The sequence below is a fragment of the Pristis pectinata genome, chromosome 8, assembly GCF_009764475.1.
Source record: "Pristis pectinata isolate sPriPec2 chromosome 8, sPriPec2.1.pri, whole genome shotgun sequence".
NCBI lineage: Eukaryota > Metazoa > Chordata > Chondrichthyes > Rhinopristiformes > Pristidae > Pristis > Pristis pectinata.
The window spans coordinates 84,501,433-84,516,111 of NC_067412.1; the positions used below are offsets into that span (position 1 = coordinate 84,501,433).

Below are 14,679 nucleotides of genomic sequence, written 5' to 3' on the forward strand. Positions count from 1 at the left end.
ATATGCAAACCCCATCATTCAAACAAACCAAGCACAATGGGAAATGTATGACAAAGAAGCAAAGAAAAACCCAAACTGCTAGAGGAATTCAAGGAGTCAGGCAGCTTCTGTGGAGGAAAATGGACAGTCGGCGTTTCCCTTCACAGATGCAGCCTGACTCTCCTCCAGCAGTTTTTTTTTTGCTCCGGATTCTAGCATCTGCAGTCTCTTGCGTTTCCTGTATGATAAAGGATGTTAGTTAAGGAAAGACTTTAGAAGACACAGATCTTGCTCAATCAACTTCATCTTTGAAACCCCATTGGAGGAAATCCATCTAACAAGTTAGGGGATGAAGTTCGAAGGGAAGGAAGAGCCGTGGGAGTTCCCAAAGCTTCTTCCCACGATCATTCCACCAAACTTACAAGGGGAAAATCCTGACGAACTTCACCCCAAAAACGCACCTCCGAAAATTGCCTGATAGTTTGGAAAGGGCGAACACTCCCATCGCAGACTAAGTTCAATGGGCGTACTTTAGTAATTGTCTAAAGGGAATTTAAAAGCCAGAAAAATGGTGAGGTGCTAGACCACGACGTTGAAGGGAAAGACAAATCTTCCCAGAAGTGTTTACTGGGTGCCCGTTCCCACCCCACTTCACACTCGAACCTGTTGACTTGAAATCACCTTTTCAAACTGTTAGCAAAGATGGCTCAACGGGATATACACTTGGACTGCGCAGTGGCAAATGAAGTTTGGTGTGGAGGATTGGTGCTGTTTATTGGCGACAAGAATAGGAGGTATGTGTGCTTAGCAAATGGGATAAAACTTATGAGACTTAGGGGAGTTAGTCGATCACTCACCATGGCTAAGCGGTGCCAGTAAACACGACTGCCGTGTTATGTTGACAAATCGATTCATTTTAAATTCTCCAAAAGTCCGGAAAGACCACACTAAAAGAGTTCAGCACGATCCTTCAGCCGTTGTTACACACGGGTCCCAGAGGGAATGAATATGGTAAACATGGGCTGATTTGCCAATGCTAAGGATAATTTTAGATGAAGGGTGTTCTTCGGTAATTTTCCAGCTTTAGACAGGCATCTCAGAGACTTTGCAGATAGAAAGAAAAAGGTAACGGTGAATCATTGTTTTCTGATAGGATTGAAAAACAAGGTTCAAGCACATGCGGGGCAATCTCGGGGCACAAGTCAGGAGGCAATTCTCGATATTGAAATCAACGATTAGTTTCCAAGGAAGGTCTGTTGACTTCTGAGCACTGAGTTCATTTAAGTAGCTACGTGAAGTAATGGAAAAGCTGGTAAATTGTTGTCTGGAAGAACAAAATTAAAAACAGTCAGTTGAATATACCTTGTGAAGTTAATAAAATGCCAGTTGAGAAGTACAAGAATATTTCAGTGTAAAAAGATTTTTCTTACTGTCTGATTCTTACTTGCAGAACCACTTTAAAAAAATACAGAATATCATGTAGCAAAGGAGAGGAAATGTGGCAGAATCAGATCCACATTCACTCTAAATTGGTAGTAATATTACTATGGGGAATTGATTACAGCTTTTTCACTAGAGGTATTGATAACTGAAGTGCTATTGGAAGATTATCCTCCAGCACAAGCTAAAAGATGACAAAACAAGGACAGCGCTTTCCTTAGCTGAAATTCACCCTTGGTATGTTGGATGAGGTTCTGAAATTATTTCTGGAATTCTCAGGAAGCAACAAGGGGAGTGACTGTAGGATTAGGGACTAACAATTGAGAGGGGAAGGAATAACAATTCCCCAAAGCAATTAATGAGAAGCATTAGTCACTCAGTTCATACATTTTTAGTAAAAGCATGTTCATTATAAAAGCAGCACATTATGGAAAATGGCAAAAAAGGTCACTAACTCTTAATGGAACACAAGAGGGAAATGAAAGTCATAACAAAGAGAGAAACAGAACTTCACCTTAGCTGATATAACATGAAGCTGGGTAGAAGATAGTCAGATGGTAAAAAGTAAAGCTGTGGGTACTAATAATCCAAGCCGATCTGCTGTGATGATTTCCGTGGAACTCCCAAAGAAAGATGGTAAAGTGATCTTCTGATGAAGTTACTTCAGATAACTGGAAGAAACATTGTGTCTTCCCAAAATGTCACAAATACACAACAGCTTTAGGATTTGCAGTTATTTCCTCCTAGGTCTCTTATGGCCTATTACAAGTAAGACTTTCTTCCAATACTTATTTGTATTCATAGTAAAAGATGGGCTTTTTCAGCAGATTAGGTTTCCCTGAAACCTACTACTTTCTGGAAGCCTTATAATGGAGAAGTGCCATGCGGAATGAACAACCTTTTATCAGAGCTCCACATTATATACTAAAAAAAATTCTGTGAACAGTAGAAAATAATAACCTGTTGGACTGGATTATCCTTTGACTACAACAATAGTCTGATTTATTCACAAGGAATTTGAGTGGTGATGATGTTTGCAACTAGAAAAACAATGTTTCTGGTCAAAGGCTAAGGACACAAGCCTAATATACAGGCACGTTTATGTTCAGGGTTAGCAGCTTGTTGCAGACACAAGGGAATTTGGTCAAAGGTAACAGAAGCTTTTTCACTTTCTGCATCAAATCTGAATGACATGGCAAGAGTTGAGCTTTATCACGCAATCCCAGGGCTGAAATGGTTGCCACAAGAGGACACAGGATTAAGGTGCTGGGGAGTAGGTACGGAGGAGATGTCAGCGGTAAGTTTTTTACTCAGAGAATGGTGAGTGCATGGAATGGGCTGCCAGCAACAGCAGTGGAGGCGAATACAATAGGGTCATTTAAGAGACTTTTGGATAGGTACACGGAGCTTAGAAAAATAGAGGGCCATGGGTAAGCCTAGTAATTTCTAAGGTAGGGACATGTTCGGCACAACTTTGTGGGCCGAAGGGCCTGAATTGTGCTGTAGGTTTTCTATGTTTCTATGTAATCTAGAACATCATTACTGACATAAATTTTGGGTGTGAGATGTTAGTATCCGATGAATTGTCTACTATGTCAAACATGATCACCTGTTCATCAGCTGATTCAATTTATTACTAGATTCATAGTTTTGAATAACGTATATGAGAAGAATTGAATAGAAAATGCCAAAGCCAGTAATTGCAAAGACAAAGCTTACTTTAAGCCAGGATCAAAAGTGAACTCGGATGATGTTTCATTCTGATACTTGGTTGCCTTCATTCTCTCATTGAAGTCCTTGATCAGAGGAAGCACATTTTGTGGACTGCCATGTTTCAACAGGATCTTGGAGATGCATTCCTGGTAATGGTGCCAATGGCCTTTTGTAGATCACACCTGCTACATTGGAAGTTGTCCATTGTTCGTTGTTTTCTTATTGCAAGAACCAAAGATATGTGATTCCGTGAAATATCCAGCTTCAATTCCACATTGTCTCACTGAGCAGACTCCTTCAGCAGGACCCTTTCAAGCACCTGGCTGATCACATTGAACAGAGATATTCCTTTGTGCTTGTCACAGTTGGCTCTGGCCCCTCAATGTATCAAACTATTATCTTTGCACTGTTCAGACATTGGAGTATAGCTTTCTTCACAGCAGCCAGAGAAGTAATTGACTGCCACCCCCCACCCCCCACCCCCAATTTTAGAAGTGCTAGAAGTATATGATCAGGAAGTGTTGCTTTCTGAAGTGTAAACATTTTTTTCAGCTTTACGAATTGGTGCTTGGTTCAGTCTCTGGATTATTGGAAAGTGGGCACTGGTACCTAAAGCAGTATCATAGACAATGGAATGCTTTGGGTGGAATTTTTTAAATGATGTTCAGGTTCTCCGGTCTCTGAGCATTGCACCTGCAGTCTTTTTACAGGTTGGAGCAGGTGCTTCTTGGATTCCACAAGGGCATGACAATGGTCCCTTGTTTCATCTGAGACATCTGTTGTTCCCACTCAATATTAGTCCTGAACTTGCATCACCAAAGCATCTGATTAACAAGTTATTTTTTCACATTGATATTTGTAAGATCATTGCTAAATGCAGATCATCTGCTATGTTTCTCTACTTTTCAATGTGACTATGCTTCAAAAGTATTTCATTGGCTGTGAAGTACTTTAGGACTGGTTGAAGTTAACAAGGATCATTTGGAAATGCAATAAACATATTTCACCCAAATACCTTCTGACCAGGAGAATATCACTATCTTTCCCATAACTTTTTTAACTTTTAACATCACCTTTCTCCTTGTTTCTTCCACTGTACTCATGGATTAACTCATGAATCAAGTAGCTGTTCCATGTGTGGATCCTGCAATTGGCTAAAATAATCAGAATATTCACTGCATATATCCTCATAATATTTTAGTCAAATAGACTATGGTTAATAAATGATTCAAATAGATGATCATCATAATGGTAGCGTGAAAGGGTCAATGAATAAACTGGAGACGATACCTCTCCGATAAATGGTAACCTTCTCACAAAAAACACTTCTTAACTTTTGACTACATACACAACAGGATGCAATGTGAATTCAGATTCATGGTTTATATTTCTGGCTTCAAATCTTAGACCCATATTTGTAACTTCCGGAAGATATATTTGAAGAGGAACAATTACAATGTATGCATATATACATGTTTATTTTTTTGAGATGGTAGGATAAGTTTTATTGGTGTAAAGACCATTGCAATGCCCTAACATACAATTTTCCACTTGGGGTTAACATCTGATTGATTACCCTTGCATTTGTGTGAAAGAGCTTTTGTGTAATATTCAAATAAGATGTTAATGCATGTAAACCAGACTGCTTGCAATTTCCTGTCATTTTCGTTGTGAAATCGTCTGTTTGCTGAACCATCGAAAGTGTCTATAAAGGAGAAGCTTATTTGAAGGAATTCTTAAGGGAGCACATTGTTTAATAAATATATTTCCTTTTCTCCCCAGAATCTAAGTATCTTGATGTTATTTTATATGTTAATTCCTTTGTTTTTTTTTCAATTTTTAGTTCTGTTTTCTTCTCACTTTTGGAAGCAGATCATATAACGACTGATAGACCAACCGTCTGATATGCATGCAGGCAGCAATTTGGTTGAGTTTTGTCTGCAGAATCGATTGGAATCCAATTACAATTAAAATATTTGCAGATGTTGAGCAGAACCGGCTGAAAGAAAAGTGCACATGAAAGCTATCCTTTCATCTCAAGCAATAATGGGCCAGTATGCAACATACAGAGTCCTGGACTAGTTGACCAAAAATTATATTAATAATTGAGTTTCAATTGGTATCCAAAGATGGTATTTCATGATGAAAATGGCATGAAATAAAATGAATCCTGCAACAAGGTTTATTCACAGATGAATTGGACTGCTGGCAGTTCACTGTATGTGTAGGCCTTGTCACAACAATGGTACAGTGACCAAGTGCTTCCGCAAGACTCTGGGACAAGGCTAATTCCCACAATCAAACCATCCATATTTAATCCATAATATAAGATTTTTCCAGTAATGGACATCAGAATTTATGAGTGCATTTCCTTCCAAGTTAAGATATAGATCAACTGCAAACTCAACCAAGTTGCTGCCTGCACACATATCAGATGATTGGTGTTTCAGTCATTATGGCTAGTATTTTCATATCCTTCCTCGATGAATAACAATTTTGCTACAAAATATTACATGGGTAGCAGATTCCTTGTCTTCCTCTGCCTTCATCCCATGATGCCCTTCTTGCATCCTGCAACTCAGGTATTGCTATGTTAGTCAATCAAAAAGTAAATTACACATATATTATCAGGCACCTATAAATCCATGACCTGAACCCAGTGAGTGTGTGTATCTGGAGATGTAGGGTGCTGAGCAGTGATGGGTTGCAATGGGGTATGTAGTTGTTTCTTGGAGAAACTATAGAAAAACCAAAACATAGGAAGATTCTCCCTTCCAAATGGTGTTTTGATAACAATGTATAGTTGGGAATGGGGTTGTGTTTCTGCACTTACTGACTTACAATGAGTGCATGGGTAAGAAAGAGCATGAGAAAAAATAGTAATCAAAATCTGCAGATGCTGGAATTCTGAAACAAAACCAGAAAATGGTCAGCGGCTCAGGCAGCATCTGTGGAAAGAGAAACAGTGTTAATAAAACATAGAAGATAGAACAGTACAGCACAGTACAGGCCTTTTGGCCCACGATGTTGTGCTGATCTATATAAACCTTATCCACATTCAATCTATCCCCCTCTCTAATTCACCTCCCAGAACCCTTTATTTTTCTTTCGTCACAGTGCATTCCAGGCACTCACCACTCTCTGTGTAAAAAACCTACCTCTGACATCTCCCCTGAACTTTCCACCACACACCTAAAACGGGTGACCTCTAGTATTGGCCATTACTGCCCTGAGGAAAAGATGCTGGCTGTCCTTTCTCTCTATGCCTCTCATAATCTTATATACCTCTATCAAGTTGCCTCTCATCCCCTGTTGCTCCAAAGAGAAAAGCCTTAACTCGCTCAACCTCTTCTCATAAGTCATGCTCTCCAATCCAGGCAGCATCCTTGTAAATCTCCTCTGCACCCTCTCCAAAGCTTCCACATCCTTCCTATAATGTGGCGACCAGAACTGAACACAATGTTCCAAGTGTGGTCTAACCAGAGTTTTATAGAGCTGCAACATTACCTCTCAGCTCTTGAACTCAGTCCCCTGGCTAATGAAGGCCAGCACACCATATGCCTTCTTAACCGCCCTATCAACTGGCGCAGCATCTTTGAAGGATCTATGTACTTGGACCCCAATATCTCTCTGTTTCTCCACACTGTTAAGAATCCTGCCATTATCCATGTACTCTGCCTTCAAGTTCGATTTTCCAAAGTGTATCACTTCACACTTCTCCGGATTGAACTCCATCTGCCACTTCTCTGCTCAGCTCTGCATTTTGTCAATATCCTGTTGCAATCTACGACAACCTTCTGCACTATCTACTACACCACCAACCTTCATGTCATCTGCAAACTTAACAACCCGCCCTCCACTTCTGGTGTGGATATTGAGTTGTGACGAAGGGTCTTTGACCTAAAGCATTAGCTCTGTTTCTCTTTCCACAGATGCTGCCTGAGCTGTGAATGTTTCCTGAATATTCCATTTATGGTTGAGAAAACCAGAACTAGTTTTTAGATCAGAGGAAGTGTTAACCTTCACAGTGTTGTTGATTCATTCTATTATTCACAAGGATTTATATAAAAGGGCTCTTCAGTGGTGCTCAGGGGGAAATATTTTTTCTACAGTTCTGGTCTGCTCCTGACAGTTTACAGTATGAGTAGCTTTGAGGTGTTGGAAATGTTAGAATCAGATAAAGTGAACGCAATCATTCATGACAAAGTATGTCCTGGACACAAGAATATGAACTATATCAAACTAGTGGATTTTATTGGAAGAATTTGTTGTATAAATTTATTGATATTTTAAATTGTCAATGTTGTAAGAATCTCATGGATAAACTGATATGCTATTTCCATGTGGAGTTCATAATGAGTGTGCAAAGGAACATAAGTGCTTTATGAGAGGCTTTAGTCAACATGTGGGACTATAAAAGCATTAGACTCCTCATCCAAGTCCAACGTTTGTATCCCTTTCTCCTGAGACAATGTCCTCTCAGTAAGGCCATCAATAAAGCAAACCAGGCACTAGAATTTATTTCTACAGGGATAGAAGTGAAAAGTAGGAAACTTATTCTGAACTTATGTTGAATCATGTTAGATCATGCATGGAGTACTGCCTATCATCTGATCCCAATATTATAAAAAGGACATGGAGGTAATGAAAAGAGTGCATAGAAGATTTATAAAGACAGTACCAGAAACTCAAGACTACGCAAGTCAGGAAAGGATGACAGCTGGTTCTCTTTCCCTCACCTCTTTATACTGACTATCTTCCCTCTACTCTTTCAGTCCAGGTGAAGGGTCTCGACCTGAAACATTGATTGTCCATTTCCCTCTACAGATGCTGCCTTATCAGCTGAGTTCCTCAAGCATTTTGTTTTTTGCTCTATCTTATGACAATGGTTTGCCCACCTAGTTATTATAAAGTACAAGTTATTATAAAGTGGGATCACAGGTAGACAGGGTGGTGAAGAAAGTGTTTGGCATGCTGGCCTTCATCAGTCAGAGCACTGAGTAAGGGAGTTGGGAAGTTATGTTGCATGTTATATTATAAGGTGTTGATGGGGCTGCACTTGGAGTATTGTGTACAGTTTTGGTCACCCTGTTACAGGAAAGATGTTATTAAAGTAGAGAGACTGCAGAGAAGATTTACCAGGATGTTGCCTGGACTTGGGGGCCTGAGTTACGAGGAGAGGTTGCATAGACTAGGAGTTTATTCCCTGAAATGTAGGAGATTGAAGGGTGACCTCATAGAGGTATATAAGATCATGAGGGACATGGACAGGGTGAAAGCACATATTCTTTTCCCAGGAAGGAGGGGTTAAAAACAAGAGGGCATAGGTTTAAGATCAGGGGCGAGAGAATTAAAAAGGGACATCAGGGGAGCTTCTTCACACAAAGGGTGGTGCGTATTTGGAATGACCTGCCAGATATAGTGGTCGAGGTGGGCACATTATCGACATTTAAAAGCCATCTCGATAAGTACATGGATAGGGAGGTTTAGAAGGCTATGGGCCAAATGTGGACAGATGGGCCTAGCTCAGCACAGTGGGCATCAGAATCAGGTTTATTATCACTGACATACGTCGTGAAATTTGTTGTTTTGCGGCAGCAGTACAGTGCAAGACATAAAAATTACTGTAAGTTGCAAAAAATAAGTAAATAGAATAGTGCAAAGGAGGCATGGATGAGTTGGGCCAAAGGGCCTGTTTTCATGCTCTATGACATTATGACTCTATGATTCTACAAGTAGATCAGCCTTGGCTGCTTTATACATATTTGCAAATTTCTCCCATTGGTGTCAGTGCATTATGAAGGTACGAAGCACATTGATCCTTTGCACTGCAGTATGTCAGGAGCTATGAACTGCAGTTTGCCTTTCCTCTTTTCTATTGGTGTAATAGAAATACTGTTGCATGCTTCCATCTGTCAGGATGTCTGGGTGCTTTGTCTTGCCAGTGCTTGGTTACAAATCTGCAAATAAATAATTAAAACTTCCTTTTAAATGTTTGCTTGAAGAACAATCTTGCATTTCAAATGACAAATTACAGCTGATTTAAGTTGATACAGAAATCTGCAATATCCCATTACAAATATCTGGCTCCCTGAAACAAATGTATTAGGTGCCAGACCTCCTGTCAATAAAATTTTAATTATGGTTGGCCCTGTGAGATTAATTGGGATCAAACATGTACCACTCAATAGGCGTTCACCTCCTTCCTTGGGACACCACAAGATCCTATCTACCTTTTACACTAAAGGAGTCAGTTTAGAGAACTTAGCACAATTTCTTATTAGAACAATGTTTGAAAATAACAAATGACAAAACTTTAACAAATCACTATACATTAGAATAGTCAAGAAAGAGAAATTCACATTCCACTTTTAATCAAAGCTTGCTCTCCACAATGCACTGAACAATTTTTTTAAGACAACAAAATTAAAATTCAGTTTATATGTGGACACAATATTAATTACTTTGGAAACTGAATCTAAAAGAACAAAAGTTATGGACAGTCAAGTCCAATTTCATTATGAATCCCAGGCATTCTGAGAAAATTGTCTTCAAAGTGCTTTCTACAGTCTTCCTTCAGCTAAAGACTCAGGACACCTGCAAGGTGAATACCATTTGGTAGCAAGGGGACAGGATTTCAAATGTCGATAACTAAGAGTTGAGCATCCTGAAGACGATTAGTTGCACATTGGGTCTGTATCATTTGGTGAGAAAGTCAACACAAGGGATAAACTTACTTGACCCTTGTCAATCTACCTGTTGAAAATGCATCTGCTTAAAGCAGCATTGGTAGGATTGACCAGAGTTCTTCTGTGGACACAGTTTCCACAATAAGGACAGCTCTCATTGTGTTCTGTAGCACCATGACCCACTACTAAATGGGATAGATTCAGGATGGATCTAGCAGGTCAAAACTGGACATCTAATGTAGTTGGCCTTAGCAATAGGATTGCATTCTGTCATAATCTATATCCTCATGGAACGTCAGAACCATCATTCTACCATTATTAATTCTGGAGATCAACCCTGGTTCATTGAATTATAAAATCATGACCAGAGCAGTACCAGATATACCTAAAAATGAAGTAGCAACCTATTGATGCTACTACGCAAGATTACATACTTGGTGTACAATTACTTACTATTAATGTCCTCGCTCAGGCTCAGTTTGGTTCTACCAGGACCAAGGGCCACTGTTCTCATTACAGAGTTGGTTCAAATAGACAAATAAGCTGAATTCAAGAGCCAAGGCTTGATTAATCATTATCTTGACAAAACAACACTGTTTAATCAAGTATTTGATGAAGGAATTCTGACAAAATTGTCCTTCTCGCCGCTTCTTGCTGCCTTGGTAAAGCAACCAGCATAATCAAAGACCCCACCCACCCTGGATATCCCCTCTTCTCTCCCCTCCCATCAGGCAGAAGATACAAAAGCCTGAAAGCACCTAGCATCAGGCTCAAGGACAGCTTCTATCTTGCTGTTATAAGACTATTGAACGGTTCTCTGGTACGATAAGATGGACTCTTGACCTCCCAATTTACCTCATTATGACCTTGCACCTTATTGCCTACCTGCACTGCACTTTCTCTGTAGCTGTGACACTTTATTCTGCATTCTGTATTGTTTTATCTTGTACTGCCTCAATGCACTGTGCAATGAATTGATCTGTATGAACGGTACGCAAGACAAGTTTTTCACTGTACCTCAGTACAAGTGACAATAATGAACCAATTCAAAATTGAAGCTAGTGGGGATCAGGGAAAATTGTCCACATAGGTGGGATTCATGTCTCGTACCAAGTAAGATGCCTGTGATTATTAAAGTCCAATCTTCTTTGCTCCAGAATATGAATACAAGATTCTTTGATGCCACTATGTTGAATTGGTTCATCAGTGATCTTTCTTTCAGTATTAGGACAGAAGGAGATGTTTGCTGATTATTCCATGGTGTTCAGTAGCATTCACATTCCTCAGTTGAAGAACCAGTCCATGGAACAAGACCTGATTAATATTCAGTCAAGGGCTGATATATAGGAAGTAACATTCAGTGGCAAGTAAGAAGCACTAGGCAATTACCAGCTCCCACAAAATAAGCCTAATCACCTTCACTGGGCATTCAATTGAATTAGTATTATTGAATCCTCCACCACTGACCAGAAGCTTAACTGAGACATGGCTAGAAGAGCAGATCAGGTGCTGGGTGTTCATCTCCTGACTATCCAAATCCTTTCCACAATCAGAAGGCATGTCAGATGAAATACCTTCCACCTGTCTGGAGGAGTTCTGTTCGAACAACACCCTAAAAGCTTGGCACAATCCAAGACAAAGCAGCCCATTTGAATGGCATCCAATCCATCATCCTGAACGTTCACTCCCTGCACCAACAATGCTTCATGGCTGCAATGTTTACCATCTGCCAACTTGCTAAGACTTCTTCAGCAGCATCTCCCAAACTTGTGGCTTCTACCATCTGGAGGGACAAGAGCAGGCATGTGGGAATGTAACTACCTGGAGGGATGAACGTTGAATTCAGCCCTGCCATGAATGGATGAAAAGAAAAGAACTTGCTTAATATTATTACAGCCTGCTGATCATTCCTTTAGCAAAGAAAGAATACATTATACTGAGCGCATTATATAAATGTAAGGCAAATTCAGGTTTGATCTAAACTAATAAATTGGCCAGGACTATATGGTGGTGCAGCAGTTAGTGTTGCTGCCTCACAGCTGCAGAGACCCAAGTTCGATTCTAACCTCAATTGCCGTCTCTGCAGAGCTTGCATATTCTCTTCGTGTGGGTGTCCACCAGTTTCGCCCACATTCCAAAGACGTGCTGGTAGGTTAATTGACCACAGTAAGGTGTTCCTTGGTTTTGGGTAATGGCAAAAAGAAACAAAGGAGAATTGATTGGCGTGTGTGTGAGAGAAAATAAGTTGCGGACATATAGGAGAGGGGGAATGGGATTGCTTCTTCTGGCAGCTAGAGTGGCCTCGAAAGGCGAAATGGCCTCCTTTTATCCCATTATAATTTATTAGATAAAATTAAAGCAATGTAGTATGAATCATATAATACAGTAACACATGGCTTTGAGTCATAAATTGTTTAATGCCTGTTGCTAAGGTGTTTACAGTTCACCTCTGCTACTGATTTTTTTAAATAGTCAGTACATCTACATACGCATATAATAGGTGGCACAGTGGCGCAGCCAGTAGAGCCGCTGCCTCACAGCTCCAACGACCTGGGTTCAGTCCTGACCTCTGGTGCTATATGTGTAGAGTTTGCACACTCTGCCTGTGACCACGTGGGTTTCCTCCCACATTGCGAAGATGTGTGGGTTGGTAGGTTAATTGGCCACTGTAAATTACCCATAGTGTGTAGGTGAGTGGTAGAGTCTTCGGGAGGGTGGGGGGAGTTGATGGGAACGTGGGGAGAATAAAATAAGATTCATGTAGGATTAGTGTAAATAAGTGCTTGATGGTCAGCATGGACTCGGGGGACTCTGTGCTGTAAGACTCTACCACTCTAATAAAGAATGGCATGGATAAATTTGTGCCATTTAGCTGTTAAGTCACTTTACTCTTCAGATGAAATTAGTAAACCATTTCCAAGTGCATCTGACCATCATGGTGGGCCGAAGGGCCTGTATTGTGCTATATTGTTCTATGGTTCTATCATTACCCAATATTATTTAATAATTGTAAATATGAAGTGTATTGTAAGTTAATGATATCTCCACTTTCATTTAAACTTAAATGTAGGGGGCATGAAGAAGTTCACAGATGGTCCAAAAATTGATTGTGTGATTGCCAGGGAGGACTTTTGACTTTAGGAGTGTACGGATGGACTGGTCAGTTGGACGGAAGAGCGGCAAATGTTTGCAAAATGTGAGGGAGTGCATTTGGGGAGCTACAGTGAGGCAAGAGAATATACAATTAATGGGAGATAATGAAAATAGTGGAGGAACAAAGGGACTTGGAGTGAATGTCCACTGAACCTTAAGGTAGCAAGATGGGTAGATCAGGTTGTTAAAGAGGCAATTATTAGCAGAACAAGGTGTTATGCTAGAATTGCATTCATTGCTTGTTAAGCCAGAGCTTGAGCATTGTGTGCAGTACTGGTTACCACATCACAGGAAAAATATGATTGGACTTAGTGAGTGCAGAGGAGATTTATGAGAATGTTGCCAGGACTAGAAAATGTTAGCTATTATGAAAGATTGGGTAGACTGGGAACTGGAGACTGAGGAGAGAATTAATTGAGGTGCATATAACTATGACGAACCTGGAATAAACAGTAGCAATAAAATGTCATAATGTGGCTTATAATTCTGTGAGACAACACCACTTCAGCTTATCACAGTGCAGTGGAATTTTACTTTTCATTTTCCGTTTTCTCTCATGCTACACCTTCTTGAACATGAGCCTCCCCAAAGAATACTGTCAGGAATATCTTAGCATTCAGTCCCATTACACTTACCTATTTCACTCAGCAGAAGGCTCAAAAACCAGGGGCAAAGATTTAAAGTAATTGGTATTAGATGGGAGATAAAGAAAAATATTTTCGTTGAGCGAGTGGTAAGGGAGTGGAACTCAGCCTGAAAGTGTGGTAAACACTGAAATGCTTACCACACTCCAGCACCTGGCTCTGGACTTGGAAGACCCATAGCTGACTGGGCAGTGAATCAAGTGCAAGAAGGCCAGATTTAATTGGGTAACTCCTATCAACCACCACAGACACTTTGGGCTGATTGGCCTCCTTTTTGTGTTGAATCTTGGTTCATGTTGCTGTTCTATCATTTATATAAATAAGCAGTGATAACAGAACCATCTGTTCCATATTCATCTGGGTTAAGTAGAGTCATCTTTTTTCATGTTGCAGTTGGATATCCCACAAATGCTTGTGACTTTCTCTGTTAATTTCACTTCACTGTCAAATCAACCTTGGCTTAAAACGATTGGAAAGCATTCGGAATCAGGTCCTTGCAGGCTGCTTCAGGGTAAGTGTAATGGGACAGAATGCTTACACATTTCTGACAGCATTCTTTGGGAAGGTTCATGTTGATGAATGCATAGTATGAGATGAAATTGTAAATGAAAAGTAAAATTCCACCACTGTGATAAACTGAAGGGGAGCCAGAGATGTCTGATGCTGCTCACAGAACATAGTCTATGATATGAGATTTTATTCTCCCTGTACCTTAAGTTCACGTTTTTAAAAAAAAGCAATAACTTTGTCATCCATAAGAATAGGAGGAGTCAGCTACATCTCCCCTGTGTACTGCTGTGCCATTAAATAAGTATTGGCTGATCCTATGCCTCTAGTCCACTTTGCTATGCAGTCCCCATATTCTTTGAATCTCTTGTGTCTAACAAACCTGTCTGTCTCACCCCTGACCATACTCAATGAGTGGTGAACAAAAACACTCAAAGGAAGACAAATCCAAAGACTTTCAATCCACAATTTAAAGAAAGTGCTTCTTATCTCAGCCCTAAGTGGTCTAATCTTGTGATGAAAATATGCCCCAGCTCTGGAGTTAACAGCTGCCT

General features: G+C 40.1%; 1 protein-coding gene across 3 annotated transcripts in view; it reads left to right on the plus strand.

The window, feature by feature from the left end:
• Nucleotides 1-14,679, plus strand: part of LOC127573181 (short transient receptor potential channel 5-like) — a 74,441-nt gene that overhangs the window by 2,046 nt on the left and 57,716 nt on the right. Inside the window, exon 2 of one of the 3 annotated variants that reach the window (XM_052021163.1) lies at nucleotides 14,012-14,129. The exons of the other annotated variants lie outside the window; for them this stretch is intronic. The gene's annotated coding sequence lies outside the window, so the exon portion shown is untranslated. The remainder of the gene's footprint in view (nucleotides 1-14,011; nucleotides 14,130-14,679) is intronic. 3 annotated transcript variants of the gene reach the window in all.